The 22,290-nt window shown below is 40.6% G+C and overlaps 1 protein-coding gene and 1 pseudogene across 2 annotated transcripts in view; both read left to right on the top strand.

The window, feature by feature from the left end:
* Nucleotides 1-22,290, top strand: part of CA8 (carbonic anhydrase 8) — a 149,925-nt gene that overhangs the window by 74,106 nt on the left and 53,529 nt on the right. The window lies entirely within an intron of this gene.
* Nucleotides 16,641-18,754, top strand: LOC142448494 (cell growth regulator with RING finger domain protein 1 pseudogene; annotated as a pseudogene).

Raw genomic sequence — 22,290 nt, 5'->3', positions numbered from 1 at the left:
GTGGATATTATGAACCTCAATGGAACAACTCTTTCCCATTGGACCAGCCCTCTTACTCCTTTCAAAGGAAATTACTTCTCCTTCACCTGTCCTATAGGATCCTAGGAGTCCGCATCAACTTGAGGGCAGGGAGTTTGGTTTTGGTTTTAAGCTAATAAACTACCTTCTTGAGTTAATCCATTATCCTTTCCAACCCCATCTGATGAGATTAACTCAAGTGATCCAAAGGAGTCTTTTCAAAGATAACATCTGGGGCATTGCCTGTGTTAGGCTGGGTAGACTAGAGAAACAAATCCAGTGATACTCATATATGTGTAAGAAAGAGCTTTATATCAAGAAGTAAATATTTATCATGAAACTATCCCAGCCCAGTCCAACTCAAGTCCATCAATCTGATACTTGTCTGTAAGTCCCTCTTTAGACTCATGCAGTCACAAGCAATGATGCAGAATTAGGACGCTTACAGGGCAATTGGTGAAGTCATGTGGATCCAATGCTGGTGGCTGCTTCACAGGGATCTAGTAGGTCCAAGTTTGGCTCACCAGCAGGAGAGGTTCTCAGTTGACCCCCTTATGAGAAGACCACACCCATAAGGAGGTACCATCAGGCTGTGACCTGATTGACAGGCTGGAGTTTTATATATACACAACACTTTTATATATCAAGTTGACCTGAAATTATGAACTACCACATTTCTTGAGACAGAAAACCCTATAAATCTTTAGAACCCACCCACCAAACCATTGCTTCCTAGACTTGTAAGAAGACTTTTAAGCCCTAGAGAGTCCTGGGAGGTCAAGCACAAACTGTAATCCAGAAGGAGTTGAGCTATATTCCAAAAGAACATGACTTTTCTAATAAGAATATATTCAAACAGGAAAAGTGTAGAATATGTGTGGGCATGTCTTTAAGGGTGTGGAGTATTAGTGCAAAGAATAAAGTATATTAGTCTGCGTACATTGATATGATCCCACTAAGCGCCGAGCCTCCCTTCAGTGACCTACCTTGAGAGGCTGGAAAAGCCTGCAGTAGTTTATCTGGGTATTTCACAGAATCCTAGATTACAAGGGGGCCTACACTAAACCCTGGATTGCTTTGGTCCCGTCGAAGAAGGTATTTAGAGGCGTTGGGAAATTGACATGGTAGAGTGGCTTCATCAGGTTTTATCCACAAACCCATGGGGAGCAAAGAGGCCACGCTTTTCACTACAAAGGTGAGGAACTAATTTGTGAAAGGAGCCCAGAATCCTTGAAGATTTCTGTGATTGTTATTTTATGTAAGATTTGATGGTGGGAGGTCTCCTGATTGAATACAGACACATAACTGTAAAGAGGCTGATTGTACCTCTGTGGTGGTTGGGACCAAAATGTAGTAAATAATTGATGAAGACAATGCGGGCATAGTTACTGTAATCAGCATTGGAGTCAGAGCTGCTCTTGAAATCGTCTGTTCATATGGGCTTAAGGGATTGGCTGCTTAATCATGTTTCTAGGAGTAAAATTGATGAGATATTTATTAATATTTACTTGAGCTGTAATAGAAGAAGAATTATAGTCAATCAAGTTAACAGTAGTCTGACTTGAATTGATAGAATAGAATCATGACCTTCCATCAATTCCCAGCTTTGAGCCAGTTTACAGAGTCACAACCCCTTTAGTGAAGGGGAGGCCAGGTTCCCAGCTTATTACCAAGAAATTATACTCTTAATTTTTCTCATAGCCTTTCCTAAAGGGAACTATGACCGTTTATAAGAATAACTGTTCAGTGGGAGAAATGAAGTAGTCAGAATTTTGGGTGATTACTGAAGATTGCTTCTGAATTGACACTGATTTCAGGAGAATCAAAACATCACTGTGGCCTACCAATCAGAGCTGGAATGTATAGGGGTCAGGTTACTAATGAAATCTTCACTCATGTCTCTCTCAGAGTGGTCCCCTGGCTCCCCAACCCCCCTGAAGTGATTTCCTAGTTCCAGAAAGCTTAATTGAAATAGATATATTTAGCGATGAAAGAACTCCCACACTAGATCCTTGACATGTAGAAATAAGGACATTGTACTAGGAAAAGCCAAGTGGAAAGCTTTAGAACTACTCCTACCAGGAAAATAGTAATCCAAAAGCAAACCTGCCTTCCTGATGGGGTTGCAGAGATTAGTCACAGGATCAGGGATCTGAAGGATTCTGGGGTGGTGATTCCCACCACATTTACATTCAACTCTTTTTTTTTTGGATCTTGAAGAATGTCAGTGAATTATTTTACATTTATAGTGACCTACTCACAAAGTCTTTGACACTTATCTCTGCAGCCTGTGGTTGGGAGTCTGGAAGTGCTAGTTTCTAAAGCTGGAATACCCTTACCTGGAGACACAATACTGATTCTCTTAAAGTTGAAATTAAGAGTTCCACCAATCGATTTTGAACTGTTCATGTCTCTGATCAGTAGGTGGAAAAGGAAGTTACTGTCTTGGCTGATGGAATTGTTTCTGATTCTGATGGTAAATTGGATTGATTTCTATGTAACAGAGGGAAAGAAGAGTATGTTTGGAATATAGGAGATATTTTAGGATGTATCTATGTTCTCTGCCCCACGATTAAAGGCAAGGGAAAACTACAGCAACCTAATTCTGATACAGCTACTAATGACCCAGAACCTCCGCAATGAAGGTTTGTATCACTCTCTCTGGCTAAGAACTGCAGAGAACGTGTTCTAGAGAATGACATTTTCCTACTCTAACATGCCCACTTTGAGAAAAGCCAAAACTTTTCCCTCTTTAAGGACTCACATTCAAGGGATAGTTTTAAATTGGGACACATTTTCTGAATCCTACTGCTTTTCAATTAGCACTTAATAGGGACTGAACAGAGACTTCTGCCTGCTAAGGGAATGACACACCTTGTGACCAGGACTCGTAAACATTCTAACCTTGAAATTAGGCTGGCTGATTATCCTAACACAAATCTGGAGCCTGAGATAAACTCATATATGCAAGAGACCAAAGGATGGAGTAAGTGAACTAATTAGAAAACAGTGTGGTAAAGACAATTGAGATGGACATATCAGACCGCCTCTAGCTTCTCTGTAACCATGAGGAAGGAGTCAGACATGCCTCCAGACTCCATCCTTCTTAGTCTTTTCTGATAACATCCATTCCTCCATGGCACTCTCTTTCTATGCTGGGCTCAATCATTGTGGTGGCCACACATAACTCATAGCTAATAATTACAATTAGGGGGTTTATTAAGGAAGTTAATAGGTTCGCACAGGTCAGGATCAGCAAAAAGTAAGGGTACAGTCATTGGTCCACAGCAGCACCTCTTCTCCATCAGCAGCCTAGACATATTCTCTTGTCCTGAGACTCTCTTTGCATCGACGGGCTATGAAGTCAGCCCATCTGTCACTATGTTTCACTCTTTGAACCTCTAGTAGCTACCTATCAATGTACTGCTGAAACTGTTGTTGGATAATTTTCAGCAATATTTTTCTTGCATTTGATATTGATATTGATGGCACGGAGCCATCTTTCTTTGGAATGGTTACAAATATGAATCTCTTCCATTAAGGGGGATAACTGTCTTCCAAATTTCCTGGCAGAGAAGTGAGTCCTCCCAGCACTTCAACAGCTTGTTAAATATTTCCATTGGTAGTCCATCAATTCCTGGGGCTTTGATTTTGGCTAATGCTCTCAGTGCAGCTTGGACTTCTTCCTTCAGTGCCATTGGTTCTTGTTCACATGCTACCTACTGAAATGGTGGGATGTCGACTAGTTCTTTTTGTTACAGTGACTGTGTTCTTTCCATCTTCTTCTTTTTTATTAAATCATTTATTGGGGGCTTATACAACTCTTAGTACAATCCACACATACATCCATTGTGTCAAGCACTTTCATACATTTGTCTCCCTCAACATTCTCAAAACATTTGCTTTCTACTTGAGCCCCTGGTATTCATGCCTCATTTTCCCTTTCCTTACTGCAACTCCACTTTGATATTTTCTTTCTTATTTCTTTTAATGGCCATTTGCTTTCTTCAAGAATGATGGTCTTGATGTACTACCACAGCTCATCATGACTTAATGTCATTAGTGCATCAAATCTCTTCTTGAGATGTGCTCTAAATACAGGTGTGATAGACTCAAGATATTTTTGCTCTCATGGACTTGATTTCATTTTCTGCAGCTCTAACCTGAACTTACATATGAGCAATTGATGGTCTGTTACACAGTCAGTCCTTGGTCTGAATTTAGCCATGGATAATGAACTCCACCATCTTCTTCTTCCAACAAATGTAGTCAATTTGATTTCTGTGTATTTGATTTGGAGAAGTCCATGTGTATAGTGATCAGAAAAAAGATATTTGCTATGAACAAGTCATTGGTCTTGAATAAGTCTATCATCTAATCTCCACTTTGTTTCTATCACCAAGTTCATATTTTCCAATTACTATTCCTTCCTCTTTGTTTCCAACTTTGCATTCAAATTACCAATAATTATCAACTCATCTTGATGGCAAAATTGATTAATTTCCAACTGAAAACACTGGTAGGATTCTTTTATTCATCACTAGATTTTGTGGTTGGTGCATAAATTTGAATAATAATTTTATTGATTGGGTTTACTTGAAGATGCATAAGTATAATTCTATCATAGACAGCATTTTTACATCAATAGGTTTTGAAATGTTCTTTCTGACAATGAATATTGTGCCATCTTCTTTATGATGTCATTCCTGGCATAGTAAATTATATGATTTTTCTGATTCAAAATGGCCAATATTAGTCCATTTCAGCTCACTAATGCCTAGGATAGAGATCTATATGTGCTCCGTTTCATTTTTTAGGCCTTCCAATTTTCCTAGATTCATACTTTTCACATTCTACATTATGATTATTAGCAGATTTTTGCAGCTGCTTCTTCTTATTTTGAGTCATTCTCCCTAAGCAAATGAAAATGTCAAAGGCTACACTCAGACAGGCTTTACTTTGTTCATGTCACCTCCTCTTCTGTGACATTTCAAGTGCTCTCTGACTCAAGGGTCCCATCCTCAGGTACCATCTCTGACAATGTTCTGCTTCTCTTCATTAGGTCTTCAGTATTATCCAATGTGTTGAAACTTTGCGTAAGGTTGTCAGTGGCTATTTCCTCTGAAGTGGGCAGCTGATTCTTTCTTTGTTGTCTGTTCTTATTCTGGAAGCTCCACTGAAACCTGCTCACTGGGTGACCCTGATAGCATTTGAAATACCACTGAAATAGCTTACATCATCAGACCAACACACAAGCCACCGTAGCACAACAAACTGATAAACCAGTGGTGATTAATTTCATTAGGGTGTCTTTAAAAATGCATACTTTTTCTTCCTTTGCAAAAATGATTTTGAGGTAAGACTAATAACAAATTACTAACAAACCTCAAGGGGACATCTGCCGATATTACTGAAGGTTTTCAACAAGTTTATGTAATGATGCCTAACATAAAGAGTTAGTTACATGGATCAAGTGTTTTAAGGCAGGTTGAGGAGAACTAAAAAAATGAGCCAAGAGAGGGAAAACTGTCAAAATCAATGAATGAAGAAACTGGTTGAAGTCTAGGACTAATGGAAGACCATAAAATTAATGTCATTAGCTACTGAAGTTGGGATCTCACATAGTTCAGCATTTTTAATTTTAAGTTAACCCCTTGACTTTAGAAAACTGATATTTTAAATAAGATTGACATTGATGAAGCTGACTTTAGGGAATGACTTGTAACTGGGGACTAATCTTGAATTTACCCATGTGATCCAGAGAGACTCTGCAGGGTCAGTTAAATTCAAGGCAGAAAGTTGGCTGTTATTTGGAGGTTCCAGGGGGTAATCTTGGCGCTTTTTCATCAGTGACAAGAGGTGATCATGGGCGCTTATTGGGAACAAGTTTTAGGAATAATGGAAACTGCCTTGGGGAAGAAAAGGCCAGAAAATTTGTGCTGAGGAATTTCCTCAATAGTGTGCCTGCTCATTCTTCCATGGCTACCCGCCAAGGACTTCATCCTACCTGTCCACTCTGTGGCTCTAAGATCACCACTCCCGACTCTTTTTATTCCCCTAACTCAAAAAGTTATATGACAAGAACGTGATGGCAGTCATTGTCAGGATGCCCAAACAGCTGCTTTGATGTATAAAGTGAAAAGAAAAAAATTCTTTGGGGAAGGATTAGAGAGAGGAAAAAATACAATCACCCTCAAATTATATAGACCTAGAGCTAACTGGAGCTTAAGCAAAAACAGTAGTTTCATATTTTGATAATTTGTTCAATAAAAGTTTCTATAAATGTATAGCAGTACTTTTTTTTTAAAACCATGATTGGGTATTGACTAAATGGCCATGAATTTCACTTGTGGTTACTTTTTCACTCAATTTATTATATATTATAATAAATGTATAATATATATGATATATTATATTACAATAGATAGACACACATATATACATATATGTTCTCTCCTCACTTATTGATATGGCTATGTTCAAAACACCAGGTCATCATACAAAAATTGGTGTTTTGCCCAAATGGAGGCCCACCACATCAAATAAGAAAACAGAATAACTACATTATTACATAACTGCTGAATTTACCATTACGTAACTGCCAAATTAAATCATACATAACTGCCAAACCACTGAGAATTATGGCCTAGCAAATCTTAACAATCATAGTCAGTGCTATTCTTGATATCATTAAAGTAAAAATTAGAAAATGTTTTTTTACTGTTATTGTAAATGCAACAGTCAGCTAGTTAATAAATGAGGACTAGTTGATAGTAATCAAATAATTTATCATCAGCTATAAGGTATAACTAAGACCTGTACGTCTTTTGTTATACTCATGTTAGTTGCATAATGGTAGGTGCAAGTATGACTTAATAATTGTCTTAATGGATAAATTAGGTATGGCATAGGGAGGTGTATACAGTTGTCAAATCAACAAAGTGTGGCTTTGATGATTGTGCTTCAACTTGGTTAGGTCATGATTCTCAGTGATTTGGCAGATATTATGTAATGATTCTCCCCTTGTGATTTGATATGAAAAGCCAATTAGTTGAAAAGGAAGTTTCTTAGGGTTGTGTCCTACATTCAATATATACATATACATTGAATATATATACCAATATATGTGTATACATAGATAATGCTCACCATTTTTCAATCATGAATCTGCATAGTCTTCATTTGACCTTTTCTTGGGACATGAGTTAATTAAACTTAAGCATTATATATGTACACACACATATACATATATGAGACACTTAAATAGGAACTTCAAATATATCAAATGGTGTACATTTATATGTATAGTTATATTTGCATGATTTGATATGTATAAAGTTTAATTTTAATTGAGTCATATAGATACACATAGAGATACATAGATACACACACACATAAAGAGATAGCTAGTGAGCACGTGTGCAAGAGAGCACAAAATGAATTGAAGAGGAATCTCTCTCTCTGTGTATTCACTTCGCTGGTTTTGCTCCTTTAGAGAACCTGACTAAGGCTTTAAGTATAATAAATATAATTAAATCATTAATTCTTTATTATTTTTCTATTTTCAGGGACCTTTCTAAGTGCTCTTAGAATGGAGACTTTGAAATTGATACAGTGTGGCTAAGATGCGCTTCTCTACTTATGAATCTTAAAATCGAAATTAAGATCTGAAATGAATTCATGTGTTGTTTGATGTTCATGATAAGATCTACAAAATAGGATATTATAAAATTTAAGCATGTGAACATCGTATGACAACAAGCAGTTCCTGGAATATTACAAATGAATTTTATTCCTAAATCTGTCTTTAGGTCAAATTCCTGTAAGTTGAAAGAGTTCACAGCAAAACTCACTGCCAGCCAGCCCATGCTGACTCAGCAATCCTCTGTGGGTTCACAGGTCTGTAACTCTTTTTGGGAGTAGAAATCCCCATCTTTTTCCTGAAGAGCAGCAGGTGGTTTCCAATTGCTGATCTTAGAGTTAGCAGTGTAACATAGCCACTATACCACCAGGGCCCCCTTTTTAGGTACAGTCTAATGTCAGTTAGCCATATTTGCCTTGGTATATAGTATATATTGTAACTTTCTATGTTAGACAGGGTTCTCTAGAGAAACAAAACCAGGTTACTAATGATTATATATATATATATATATATACACACACACACATATATATAAATAACATGAGACATAAACAATTAATCTATAAAGCAGTACAAATGGCTCAGTGCGACTTGCTTCCATGAGACAGCTAATACATTGAGGGCTGCTGGGTAGTTCTCTGTAGAGCATTCAGGCTATCTGGCCACAGGCAGCAAAGAGCAAGGCAGGTCACCAACAGTCAGCCAGATGACAGGGTCTGACAATCCCCAGCTCAAGCGATGTATACTCCAGTGGCATGGTGAAGCAGGTCTTGAAGGAACCTCAAACTACAGCGACACAGTCCATGGTTAGGTGTCCCACAGGTAGTGTAGCTTGCACATTGAGGCAGAAGTTAAGGTAGCCGCACACTGGTCAGATCACCAAAGAGCAAGAGACAAGGAAGGCGAGGCTCACTGAGCCAATTATCTCTCCACCCTTAATTAATCCCACATGTGTTCATTGACCATGTTGGCACAATAAACCTACCTGTCACACTTTCTATGCATACAAAGATTAAAGAAATACTTCCAGATACACTAAAACATCTTGAACTTAATGATATAGCAATAATAATATTTGATGCATTTTGCAAAATAATGCCTTTTGTTATTATGAACCATATTTAGATTGGATTTTTAATCTAATCGGCTTTATGTGATTTGAGAGCATGGTTATATGAGGGGCTTAAAATATCATGTAAAATTTATGTTATCTTTCCATTCAATTTTTCCATGACATTTTTGAAGCGCTCTCATGTATGTTGTCTGATATTTTCCAAATGGACATTATGCAGTGCACGGTTTTTGTCCTCTACTATGCCTCTTTATACTTTCCCCTTTTTCTTTTATTTGTGTTTTTCATTCTTCTTTTGTATTCTCCCCCTTCTATCATTTCCATTCCTCTCTTTTTGATTTTTCTCTTTTATTCTTTAATTCTACTTTTTCTTCCATTTATTCACACACATACATTTCCTTTTTCTTGTCTGATTATTTGCTTATACTTTTTTCCTGTCCCACACATTGCCATTTTCTCTCTCTCCTTTCCATCAGGAAATATATTTCCACAATACCTCTTAATTATCCCATTAGTTTTAGAAACCTAGATTCATAGAGATGACCCTTTGTTGATGTTTCACTTTTATTCACTCTCTTCCCTGATCCACACAACTTTCTCACTTACCCCTACGTCCATTTCCTCACTGTGTTATGTTGGGTTCTCTAGAGAAGTACAACCAATGATGCTGGTATGTGTTTGCATATAGAAAAAAATTATATTGAGAAATGACTTACACAATTTTAGAAGTAGGCAAGCCCACCTTGATTCAAGTCAGGCTTCTCCTTATTCATGTAGCTGTGGAAACTGATGAACCTGAACAGGATGATGAGGTAGAGGTGACTCCCAGTTGGATGCAGAGATAAATGAATCTGAGGTTGGCTGAATGAACCCTGTCAGTAGTCCATTGATGGGGCCTGGGATCAGCAGGCTATGCAAAAGGAGATAGACCAACTAGACCCAGGATCCTGCTCCATCAGTAGATGAAGGACTAAAGAGAATTTAGTTCTGCTTATTCGTATGTTATGAATTACGCATAAAAATTACATAACAAAAAGCTACATCTCCAAGTAGGTATCATCAGGCTATAACCCCTACCCTCACCTCGGGGTGTCTAGCTGACATAGAGTCTAAGCAAGAAAGACCACTTGTCAACTCTTTACCCATACATGGTCTCTAAAGAAAGAATAATAAAATCATATCTGTACTTAACATGCTACAACTAACACATACAACAAAAAACTAACCTCATTTTCATCTTATAAATTAACAAAGCAAAAATATTTGGTGCATACATCCAAATAGGTATTACTCTTAACAATTACAGTTCTAGTTTCTGCAGCTGGTCACATGGCTTCAACTAGACCATTTAGAACTACCTTCTTCTACAACCCATTCCATATTTCTTCTTTCCTCAGCCAGTACCTCTGCTGGTTGTGGTTCTTAGCCTGAAGAGTCTAGGCTATAGTAGTCATGTCAGAAGTAGGGAGTTGTGGTTTACTATTGACTTTAACCACTACACGTATTAGTACTAAGAGACCATGTAAGGAATCTCCTGGACTCCACACATATTCTTCTTTACTACCATTATGCAATACTAGTCCAGCTTCAATTTGGTAATCAAGATGAATCACCCACTTAAAACAGTCATACCCTTCCTTACCTGTTGGTCCAGAGGCATGAGAAGTCCCCAATGGCCAAGAGATATTCTGAACTTGCAGTTCAAGGAAACATTCCTGTGTCTCCAGGAGGGAGTATTCCTCCCTTTGGAACTGATACCTCCAGTCTCAATGAACAGAGGTTGCAGGGACAAGAAGCAAACTGTGCTGAGTGTGGCATTAGGAGTAATAGTGAGGGGTGCCACTTACATTTTCACCTCCTGCTTCCTGGACCCATTAATTCTGGCTACTGGAGACACAGCACTATATATTGTACACTGGTTTAGAACAGCCTCCTCGAGAATGCTGCCCATCCTTGCAGGAAGTGATCCTTTGTGATTAACCTGCCACCAGGTTGCTGATTGACCCTCCTGAGGAACGGTCCCATACCTTGGACTCAGTGTTGGTCTCTCCTTCTGGCATATGGGGCACTCAGAAGTGGCAGTAACCAAGTCACCCTGGCAAGTGGAAGTCCATGTTGCTGATTGTGAAGTCCTCTTCAACAGAGGTAAATTTTTGGTGAGCATTCACATGGTAAACCAGGATCTTCGCGTTTTCTGGCTCTTTCAGAGAGGTCTATCCACATACCTCTTCTGCCACCTCCTTGTCACTGGTTTTTCAATGATGGTTGTTCTAAGTCCCTAATCATTTGCCACAGCCCATTTTTTCATCATACAGTTGCACATTTAGCCATTTCTTCTGCCATGCAAACTGAACAACCAGGTGTATTGCTTGAAAATCTGTCCATCAGGAGGATTTTCCTTTACCACTGCCATTCAGGGGGATCCCAGAAAGGGTTATAGTCCTGCCACTGCCTGGTTTCTAGAGGTACCAGTATATCATGCAGGCCATCAGTAAAGCAAGAACCAGTGTTCCGTTCCTCAGTCAATTGATCATAAAGAACTCCCGATGAGGCCATATGTGCAGACTGGGAGAAAGGTGGTACTGTGACAAGTGTGGAGACCATAGCATTTGTGCCAATTCTTCATGCGACTTCCTTAAGATGGAGTACTGCTGTGCACATTCATCTTGGACACTCTGTGGGCCGGATAAAACTCAGGTCAGGACGGACAGCTCAAGCCATAGGGTGACTGGGTAGCCCATGGTGAAGCATTCAGTCTCCTCTAAGGCCCAGTAACAGGCCAAAGTGTTTTTTCACGAGGGGAGTTATTCTACAGGTTTATGTTGCAGTTCACTACTAGGGGCTTGCCAAAGACCCCAAACTGCATCTCCATCTGCTACTGACACACCAAGCGCCATTGGATCAGCTGGATCATATGGCCCAAGAGACAGTGGCTTGGATGTTAACCTCAACCTGGTGAGGTTTCTTCACTTGTTCTGGGCCCCACTCGGGGATGGTAGCTTTTGAGTCTCTTGATTTATAGGATAAAGTAGCACACCCAAATGAGGGATGTATTGCCTCCCAAATCCAAAAAGGCCCACCAGGTGTTGTGTCTCTTTTTTAGTTTTTTTTTTTTTGTGTGTGGCAATAACCTTTCTTCACTTTAGTAGGCATAGCTTCACATCCTCCCATACCACTGACCCCTAGAAATTTCACTGAAGTAGAAGGCGTCTGCGTTTTTGTTGGGTTAATTTTCCACCCTCTAATCACACATTCTACCAAAAGGCCTAAAGTCATTTTTGTTTCATCTTTTCTAGGTTCAATCAGTATAAAGCTATCAATGTAATAGATTCATGTGACCTTCTGTGGAAGGCAAAGCAATCAAGGTGCCTGCAAACTAGCTATGGCGTAGTACTATGAGAATTGACACCATCCTGGGGCGTGTTCTTAGAGAGTCTTGTTTCCCTTGCCAGCTGAAGAAAAACTGCTTGTGGTGATCCTTTGAAACTAGAAGTGAGAAAAGGGTTTGGCCAGATCAATAGCTGTGTACCAGGTACCAAGAGAGGTATTAATTTGCTCAAGCAAACCGCCCGCATCTGCAACAGCAGCTGCAATTGGAGTCACCACCTGCTTAAGTTTATGATAATCTGCTGTTATTCTTCAAGATCCATCTGATTTTTGTGCAGACCACAAGGCGAGTTTAATTGACTTGTGGTGGGAATCACCACCCCTGTACCCTTTAAGTCTTTGAAGGTGCACTAATTTCTGCAATTTCTCCAGTAATGCTATATTGCTTTTAGGTTGCTACTTTCCTAGTCAGAGGCAGTTCTACTCTCTTCCACTTGGCTTTTCCTACCATAGTAGCCTCTGTTTCACATTTCAGGGATCCAATATGAGGTTCTACCAGTTTATCAATATATCTATTCCAATAACCAATTCTAGAATTGGAAAATTACCACTATATGGGTCTAAGGATCTACTGAACTCACTGTGAAATGAACTTGAACTAGGTCTCCATTCATAATTTGAGACCTCCATGTGCTCCGTCTCTGACTGATGGGCTTTCAAAATGTTTTGGGGCTTCTGAAATTAATGTCATTTCAGAGCCGTGCCCATAAGCCCCCAAAAGTCTGATTGTTTCCTTTCCCCCAATGAATAGCCACTGGTGTGAAAAGCCACAGATCTGTTTGGGGAAGAATAGGAGAAGGACTCAGAGTATAAACCTTTGGTTGTGAGTAGGAGCTTAGGCTTAATTCAAGGGGTTGTGGGTCTGTAAATTGACTTCTGGGAATTCACTGAGGGGTCATAAATTTCTATTCTGGTGTTTCTGGTTAGATTATTAATCATTTGTTCTAGAAATTTTCTGCTTGAATAGGACAAGTAAATATTTAGTACACTTCTCCTCTCTTTCATTCCCAGGGATACCTTGCCCAACTAGCCAATGTCCTGGGTCTATAGGAGTTAGGGTATTCTGAGCACTCTTTGACTCTGTTGTCCAACTTTTTATCTTCTGTGGATTGAGTGCTGCTACTTCGCCCCTGATCCCACAGGCTCCAGTCAGCCCTATTGGGGACAAATGTCTGATGTCACTTAGGGGAGTTTTCACTGGAAAGCCTGGCTGACATAACACAATAATCACCAGTCTTCAGAGTTCCCAGGGCTCCCATCATCAGTTTGTTTATTACTGTTTTACTTAAAGGTGTGTTCTCAGGGCGCTCGACTGTGGGTCTATCCTGATAAACCCACTCTTACATGCCCATTTCTCTGAGCCTTTAAATACCTTATTCTATGACATACCAAGGCAGGTCTGGTACTTCAACTTGCCTTTGTGTAGGCCATCTCAAAACCTGTGCTTCAACAAACCTACTAAATAAACTATTAGATTATCCCCTAACCTCTCAAACTAAAATATTGAATGAAGAATCTACATTTAGTGGGCCTATATCTATAAACTCAAGCTGTTCCAAGTTTATGTTCCTTGTATCATTATCCCACTCCCTTAGTAACCATTCGCACACATATTCTCCAGACTTCTAAGTGTAAGTATTGGAAAGCTTTAGCAGTCGTTTAGGCATATAGCACACTTCTTCCTGGCTCACCACCTGAGGACTCTGTGTCTTAAGGCTGGTTTTAGTTCTAGAGGCAATAATGGGTGGGAAGGGAGTCCTTGGGAAACTGAAGCACTATCTTGTAAGGTTTCTGACAATGCTCTAGCAGTAGCTCCAGGTGCCACATCAGAAAGCATGGGAGAGAGGAATACTGATCTTACCAAGAATTGAATAATCTCTTCAAATGGGAGGGTTGGTGCTGATACCTAGAGATGCTCAATGGAATTTAAGGGTACACTGTTTCCAAGGTGAGAAATGATGCCAACCTAATATGGTCTCAGTTCCTCTTGGCAGGTGGGTATACACCCTGAATTGAACCATTCCCAAATGGGTCTCCAGAGGGAGAATTGGGGTGGAATGCCTTATTCTGATGGGTACTCAAGAGTGTATACAATGAATGCTCAAGAAATCCAATCTCTACCAATAATAGCAAGAGAGAGTCCATTTTACAACATTGAGCACCCACGCCTCAGAAGACACAATGCAAAATGGGCCAGCATGCCAAACACCGGTCTCATGAGCATTATATATTCCTTAACTCTCCCCCACACTTCCTTAAAGTTCCCACCTCTGGGACAGATTCCCTTCCTCGGCCCTCCCTTGATATCCAGTTCACCTGTTACCATTCCTCACCTCAGGTATCAGCTTGTACTCTGGCAATTTAGTAACTTTTTGGCCTTTTTTCCCTTAATTGTTGAAGAAGGAACAGTTGGGGATTATTGCTTATTTCTCACATCCATCTTCTGGATTTTCAGCCCATATGTGCCCATCCACAGTTGGAGCATCCCATTTCTTTCTAATCACGGCTCTAACTTTAATATCAGATACCTTTTGGTTTGAGAATTAAGCCAGGGTTGTCATTTAGCTATGTGTATGATAGCACTCTGGGTTTGGTTTGCAGGAGTATCAGTTCTGTTGCTGGAAAAGCTAAATTTTAATGGAAAAATATAGACAATTACAGGCCATCTAGAAAGCATTTGAGCTACTTCCCTATAATTCTCATCCTGATAAGATTGTGCAAAGATATCAAACACTTGATTACCCATAGCCCCACTACTCACCAACACTTCATCTATTTGTAGTGCTATTTTAGGTACTAACTTTTCCACTTCAAACCATGGATTAACAGTGCCCTGGTAGTGTAGTGTTTATGCTCTGAACTGCAGTCCGCAAGGTCAGCAGTTTGAAGCCACCGCCTGCTCCTCAGGAGCAGACACCCCTCTTATGGATAGTTACAGTCTCAGAATCTCAGAGGTATTTCTAGGCTGTCCTATAGAGTCATTATGAGTCAGTATTGACTTGATGGCACTGAGTGAGTTCTGTACTCATAATGGCGGACTTCTCCTTACTTACAGAGGTGGGGTTCTCAGTGTCTTTAGGGCTAATTAGATATGAGGAGAGGACCATTTAGAAAACCCCTCTTTATGATTTTTTCCTCTAGAACCACTCTTGGTACCAAATATGTTAGGTTGGGTTCTGTAGAGAAGCAAGACCCGTGAAACTTGTATGTGTTTGTCTATGTTGCTGTTGTTGTTAGGTGCCATTGAGTTGGCTCTGGCCAGTAGCGACCCTATGCCCCACACGACGAAGCACTGCACTGAGGTCCTGCGCCATCCTCACAGTTGTTCCTGTGCCTGAGCCCATCGATGGAGCCACTGTGTAAAGCCACCTCTTTGAGGCCTTCCTCTTTCACTGCCTTTCCACTGTATTCAACATGATGTCCTTCTCCAAGGACTGGTCTCTCCTGACAATATGTCCCAAATGTGTAAGACAAAATCTTGCCATCCCTGCCTCCAACGAGCTCTCTGGCCTGACTTCTTCCAGCATACACTGGTTTGTCCTCCTAGCAGCCCATGGTGTTTCCACTATTCTTCTCCAGCACCACCGTGAAAATACAGTATTTGTAGATAGATTCATTCCAATAAAAACGACTTACCCAGTTGTAGGAATGGGTTAAGTTCAGTCCAATTCAAATCAGGCTTCTCCTTATTCATGGAAGCTGATGATCAGGAAGCAGAGTCATGAAGTACAGACAGTGGGGCACAGGCTGTTGGACACAGAGGCAGGGATGGCATTAAAATAATGTAATAACTGGCTCGCCCCTGCCCTAGTGACCATGTAAGCAGAAAATGATAATAGGTAGTTTATTATTTCATAACTTAATATTTAAATAAGAACAATAAGAGGCACACAAGCTAGATTATGTTATAAAAGTTTAAAATATTAATGAAAAAGAATAAATAATAACTGACAAAACAATAAAAGTATTATTTAAGATAGTTCCATATTGCTTCTTGAATTTTAGCATCATCTTCACTTGCAATATTCTTTGCTTTTTCCCTAGCCTCCTTGGCTGTGTCATTTATGCTTAACCATTTGTTCTCTGTAGGAGCGGGATCCCATTCCCTTAGAAGTAGGCCAGTTAGACCATGGTCATTGTGTTTGATATATTAGAGACAGGTGGCTTCTCTTCTCTGAACATATTGCACTCATCTCTGAGTAAAGGAAACCCCTTCTGCTTCTGCTGAACGTACAGAAATTTCTCTGACAATATTTGTAGCTCTTTGAACACTTTCAGGTTTTGCATAATTCACTCAATTTCTGCGAGTCTTTGGGGGCGTAACACAAAGAGGACAGGAAGGGCAGCTTGTCACCCTCTGGCTGTTTGGCATTTAGTCTCTCTATGTTATATCTTTGTTTACTGAAATAACAAACCCAAGGGAATAAAAATGTAGTTTTTCATCAAAAGTATAACACATTTTATGAAATAAATAAATATTATAAGCATAGTTCTGTCTAATAATTTATACCTATGGACGGAATGGATATTACTACAGTTGCACTAAAGAATGCTGAAAAAGTAAGGAATATAAATTTGTGACTTCCACATTGGACAGCAGCGCAGCCACCCACCTAGCGAGAACCGGGATGACAAGTGCCATTTTAACAGGCAGTTTGCTGAACTCAACAAAAAATTAGGTGCCTGTTTTAGTGAACCAGTGCATATCTGCTTAATCCCACCACTATGCAGAGGTAATATGAGTCAGAAGTCCATGAAATAAACCCATTGTCTGTACTCCACTGGCGGCTCTTGGGATCTGCAGGTGATGCAGTAGGAGATGGGGAAATGAGATGCAAGACCTGGAACTGGGAGTGCCACTGTGCTTGGGCTCTCCCTCGGGTACAGAAAGCCACATGCCTAAAGAGCTTTCCTCAGGCTTGGACCCAGTGGTAGGTTGACCTCCACCCCTCGCCTTCCCCAGGAGTCTAGTTGACATAATCACTAACCATCACAGGTTGCTGACTCCAAGGTGGGCCTTTCTGACCTACTAGCCATTATGCGGGAGAACAACAACTCAGTCTGCTCCTGTGCAGATTTAGTCTTGACTACCATAGGGAGCAGTTCAACTCCAGGCTGCGGAGTTGCTTGCTACACATTGGATACCTGATGGCAGTAGGTTTGGTGGTTTTCCCCACATCACATCTATTGACTCAAATTATTATCTATCTCTGTACTTATCCTTATTTCTATCTCTGTCATCTTTTATGTGTCTATCTCTAACGCCTGTCTTGGCCCAAGAAGACAGGAGAGGTGGGAAAAGGCACTCCAAGTGAGTTGACCAACAAACCCGAAGGAAGGTTGGCTGTTGTGAGGAGTAAGGGGCTAAATGTGGTTGGTGGAGCCCTGGCGGCTTAGTGGTTACACTTTGGGATGTTAACTACAAGGACAGCAGTTTAAAACCACCAGCTGCTCTTCAGGAGGAAGAAGATTTCTATTCCAATAGAGAGTTACCGGTGTGCAGGGTGGCTGCTGTCTTCCTAGTGATGCTCTATGCGTACTCCCTGCTCTTGTATTGCAGCGATCTTTACCTGTTTCATTGTGACTGCTGGTCTTGTATTTGGATGGTTTGATTGGGAGGTTCCAGTAATTTAAAGAGATTTAGAAGAGACCTTATTCAGCACAAGAGTTTTCAAAAAGCATACGAGACAAGTCAAAAACCCCTTCAGCTTACAGATCACAACGCCCTCACAACTACAATCACAACTGGCATCACCTTGACAACAGAGTGCCTCCAGGGTAGCCTGTACACCTTCATGGGGGTGCAGTTTTCAGAAGTTCCAGAAAGTACTGCCAAAGCATGTCTCTTACTTCAGAATCAGCACGCCCCAGGCTTTAGAAGAGGCTCCGCAGAGTGAGTGTCCCTTCCAAGAACAGCATTTTACTCAGAAGGTCAGAAAAGAAGAACCATATTGCCAGTTACCAAGTGATATCAAAATTGAAGCCTTTGGGACTGTAGTCCTATCTTGATAACCACTGATAGCATCCTTGACTTTAGCTGATGAAGATAACCAAGACTTTTATGATATTCATTGCAATGGTGGCAGTAATTTATATTCCTGATAAGACTTACAAACTGCCCTGCAGGATACTGTATCAATATTTACTCCTGGCTCAAGGTCAATTTTATGTTACTAAGCAAGTTTACATGTCGGCAAATAATAATTCCACTCCTGCAAGCAGTACTGCTCTGGAAGAGAAAAGCGCAGACCAAAGTTTGTGGAAAAGAAAGTTGTACAAACAGAGGGAAATGGAGCCACCTGAGAAAAGTCAGGACTGTGTTGTTTGCCAGAATGGTCAAGTGAACTGCATGCTCTTGGCGTCTAGACACACATGCTCCTGTGATGGCTGTGCCAGGTATTGCCAACAGTGCGCAATAGTTCACGCCATTTGTGCAGGGATCCTTTGCACTTTGAAGTCAAAAAGAGCAAGATAAGGACAAACAAACCACTCTGAAGACGTGGGTACATCTGCGAAGTACAATTTCCACTGAAGGTACCGCAGTTTGTGTCTGTGGCATTCATCATAACATGGAATCTCCAGTAGTGATGGTCAGCAGAAATAATGTTTTAACTTCATATGTATATAGCACTTGAGAGATCAAAATGATTCTGCTTGGATTGGTAAATGCTGGATTACCATCCATCTGTATTAATTCATTCAGGAAAAAAATCATTCAACTAGAAAACAGAAAAAGTCTCAGTAAACCCACTAGGGCAGTTCTACCTTGACTGTATTGTGTCGCTGTGAGTCAGAATCTACTAAATGGCAGTTTTGTATGGGGTGATGAAGCAGGGGAATAGGAAGTTATGAAATTGGAGATTTTTGAACATAGGAAATGTAGTAAAAGCTGTATAAAAGAGATTGTTTAGGCTTTGAAATGCAAATGACTATAAATGGACCAGGAGAAGTCTTGGCAAGGTGAGAGATATAGTGGGGAAGGACTCCCAGGGGTCAGATCTGAAGTTTTGGGACCTTTGAAGGGGGTTGGTATCAGGTCTGGAAATACTGCACTTACAGGGACAAAGGTCTTGGCAAGCGAATGTCAACTCAGCGTTTGAAGACATGCTTCACAGAACTGTGCGTGCTCAGGGCTGCTTTTGAATCTTAATGTTTCTTCTTTTTTTTCCTTTAAGTAACTGCTTTTTCATTCTTTAGGATTCCTTCTTTTCTATTTCAATGACAATTTTGCTAATAATATGTCTCATTTGTCTTAAAGATAGCTTTCTGTTAAGCTACCATGATTTTGGACACATTTATGTATTGTTGTGAGTTAAGTATATCATGATGAACATTTCACAGGTACTAATAATATCACATAATGATCAATTGCAGGAAATTTGAATTTTTGAGCAAAACTCAGTCAAAGCTTTCATCTACAAACAGAAGTTTTATCATTGTTTAAATAATACCTTTTTTTAAAAAAATAGGAAAGAGTGAGTGTGACAGAGTGATAAATCTTTGTGGTGGGGGAAGAAAGGCAGAAAAATGGTAAGGAATGAGGGGAAACAAAGGCTTTTTTTGTTCTTAAAAAAAACCCACTTTCTTCTACCTACCCAACTTGGGTAAAAGCCCAAACTTTTCCTCTTTAAGGACTTATGTTCAAGGAATTATTTCATTTTGGACACATTCTCTGAATTTCCGTTGTTTTTCAATTGCTACTTGACAGTGACTGAACAGGGATTCCTTCCTGCTAAAGGAATGATAGACCTTGAGATCAGGCCTTGGGAACATCCTCACCTTGAGATCAGGCTGGCTGAGCATCCTGACACAACACGGTAGCCGAGATGAACTGAAAAGTAATATGCAGCAGCGCCAAGGACGGAGTAACTCAACTACTTAGACAGCAGCACGACCGGCTGCACCTTGCTTGCTGAAAGTGCGGAAGAACTGAAGCTCTTGCTGAGGATGATCAAGGATTGTAGCCTTCAGTATAGATTATAACTCAATGTAAGAAAGCCCCAAATCCTCCCATCTGGATCCAGTCCATGGCTAACATCATGATAAATGGAGAAAAGTTTGAAGTTAAGACTTTTGTCTTACTTGGATCTATAATCAATGCCCATGAAGCAGAAGTCAGGAGATCACAAGATGTATTGCATTAGGTGAATCTTCTGTAGAGCGCTGAGGAGCAAGGATATTACATGGAGGACTAAGGTGCACCTGACCCAAGTGATGGAGCCTCCAGGGCATCACGTGCATGTGAAAGTTGGGTATTGGATAAGGGATGTCATAGAAGAATTGATTCACTTGAATTGTGGGTAGCAGAAGACTATTAAAAGTAACATGGAATGTAAAAGGACAAATACATGTACATTGGAAGGAATAAGACCAGAGTACTCCTTAGAGGCAAGAACGGCAAGACTTCCTCTTATCTACTTTGGACATATTGTCAGAGAAAACATTCTCTGGAGAAGGTCGTCATGTTTGGTAATTGGAAGGGCAGTGCAAAAGAGGAAGGCCATCATTGAGATGGACTGGCACAGTGGCTGCATCAATGGACTCAGGCATAGGAACAATTGTGAAGATGGCACAGTGCTTGTGTCGCTATGGGTTAGAGCCAACTTGATGGCATCTAACAACAACAACAATGTAACCATCTGCAGAGTTGTGATCTCTATCCTTTTGACTGTGCCTTGGAAAACAAGAAAGGTTACCTAGATCAGTGGTCCTCGACCTGTGGGTCGTGACCCCTTTTGGGGTCGAAAGACCCTTTCACGGGGGTTGCCTGATTCACAACAGTAGCAAAATGAAAGTTATGAAGTAGCAATGAAAATAATTTTGTGGTTGGGGGTCAGCACAACAGGAGGAACTGTATTAAATAGTTGTGGCATTAGAAAGGTGGAGACACCAAGGCAAACACTAAGGGGGTGCAACAGAACAGCAAGGGAATGAAGTGGCAAGGTCCCCAGGGAATGCTCAAGGTGGACTTTAGGGCCAGGGCGTGGTGCCCCAACAGACTGGACTGGAAAACACTCCTAAAAGCCAACAAATGATCCTTGAACTAACTACAAGCTTTTTTTTCTTTCTTGTTGTGTTGTGTTTTGTTCTTTGTCAGTGGTTTGTTGTTGTTGTATATTGTTGCTTGGTTTTGCTCTGTCTTGTTTTTGTGCATGCTATTATCTCCGCAGGTCTGTCTAAAAAAGATAGGCTGGATGAACAATCTGTAGGAGAAAACAATGGGACTGACAGTTCCGGGGGATATGGGAGAGGGGGAGGTGGGGGGAAAGGAAGTAGTGTTAACAAACCCAGGGACAAGGGAACAACAAGTGATCTAATTGGTGGTGAGGAGGGTGTGGGAGGCCTGATAGGGCATGATCAAGGGTAATGTAACAAAGAAGAATTGCTGAAACCCTGGTGGGGACTGAGTATGATAGTGGGACAGGAGGAAAGTCAAGGGAAATAGAGGAAAGAGCTGGGAGGCAAAGGGCATTTATAGAGGTCTAGATAAAGATATGTACATATGCAAATATATTTATATATGAGGATGGGGAAATAGATCTATGTGCCTATATTTATAGGTTTAGTATTCAGGTAGCAGAAGGACATTGGGCTTCCACTCAAGTACTCCCTCAATGCAAGAATACTTTCTTCTATTAAATTGGTATTCTATGATGCTCACCTTCCCGACACAACCACTGAAGACAAAGTGGGTGAATAAGCAAAAGTGGTGACGAAAGCTGATGGTGCCCAGCTATCAAAAGATATAGCATCTGGGGTCTTAAAGGCTTGAAGGTAAACAAGTGGCCATCTAGCTCAGAAGCAACAAAGCCCACATGGAAGAACACACCAGCCTGTGTTATCACAAGGAGTTGAAGGGATCAAGTATCAGGCATCATCAGAACAAAAAGTCTTACCGCAGTGAATGGGGTGGGGTGGGGGGAGAGTGCGGAGTGGAGACCCAAAGCCTATTTGTAGGCTACTGGAGATCCCCTTGCAGAGGGGCTTGGGGAGGAGACGAGTCAGTCAGGGCGCGATTTAGCAAAGATGAAAAATACAACGTTCCTCTAGTTCCTAAATGCTTCCTCCCCCCTCCTCCCCTATCATGATCCCAATTCTACCTTACAAATATGGCTGGACAAGAGGATATACACTGATACAGATAGATAACTGGAAACACAGGGAATTCAGG

This window comes from Tenrec ecaudatus, chromosome 5 (genome assembly GCF_050624435.1).
Source record: "Tenrec ecaudatus isolate mTenEca1 chromosome 5, mTenEca1.hap1, whole genome shotgun sequence".
NCBI classification, from domain to species: domain Eukaryota; kingdom Metazoa; phylum Chordata; class Mammalia; order Afrosoricida; family Tenrecidae; genus Tenrec; species Tenrec ecaudatus.
The sequence above is the reverse complement of the archived record's forward strand: the minus strand, read 5'-3'. Positions and strand labels throughout refer to the sequence as shown.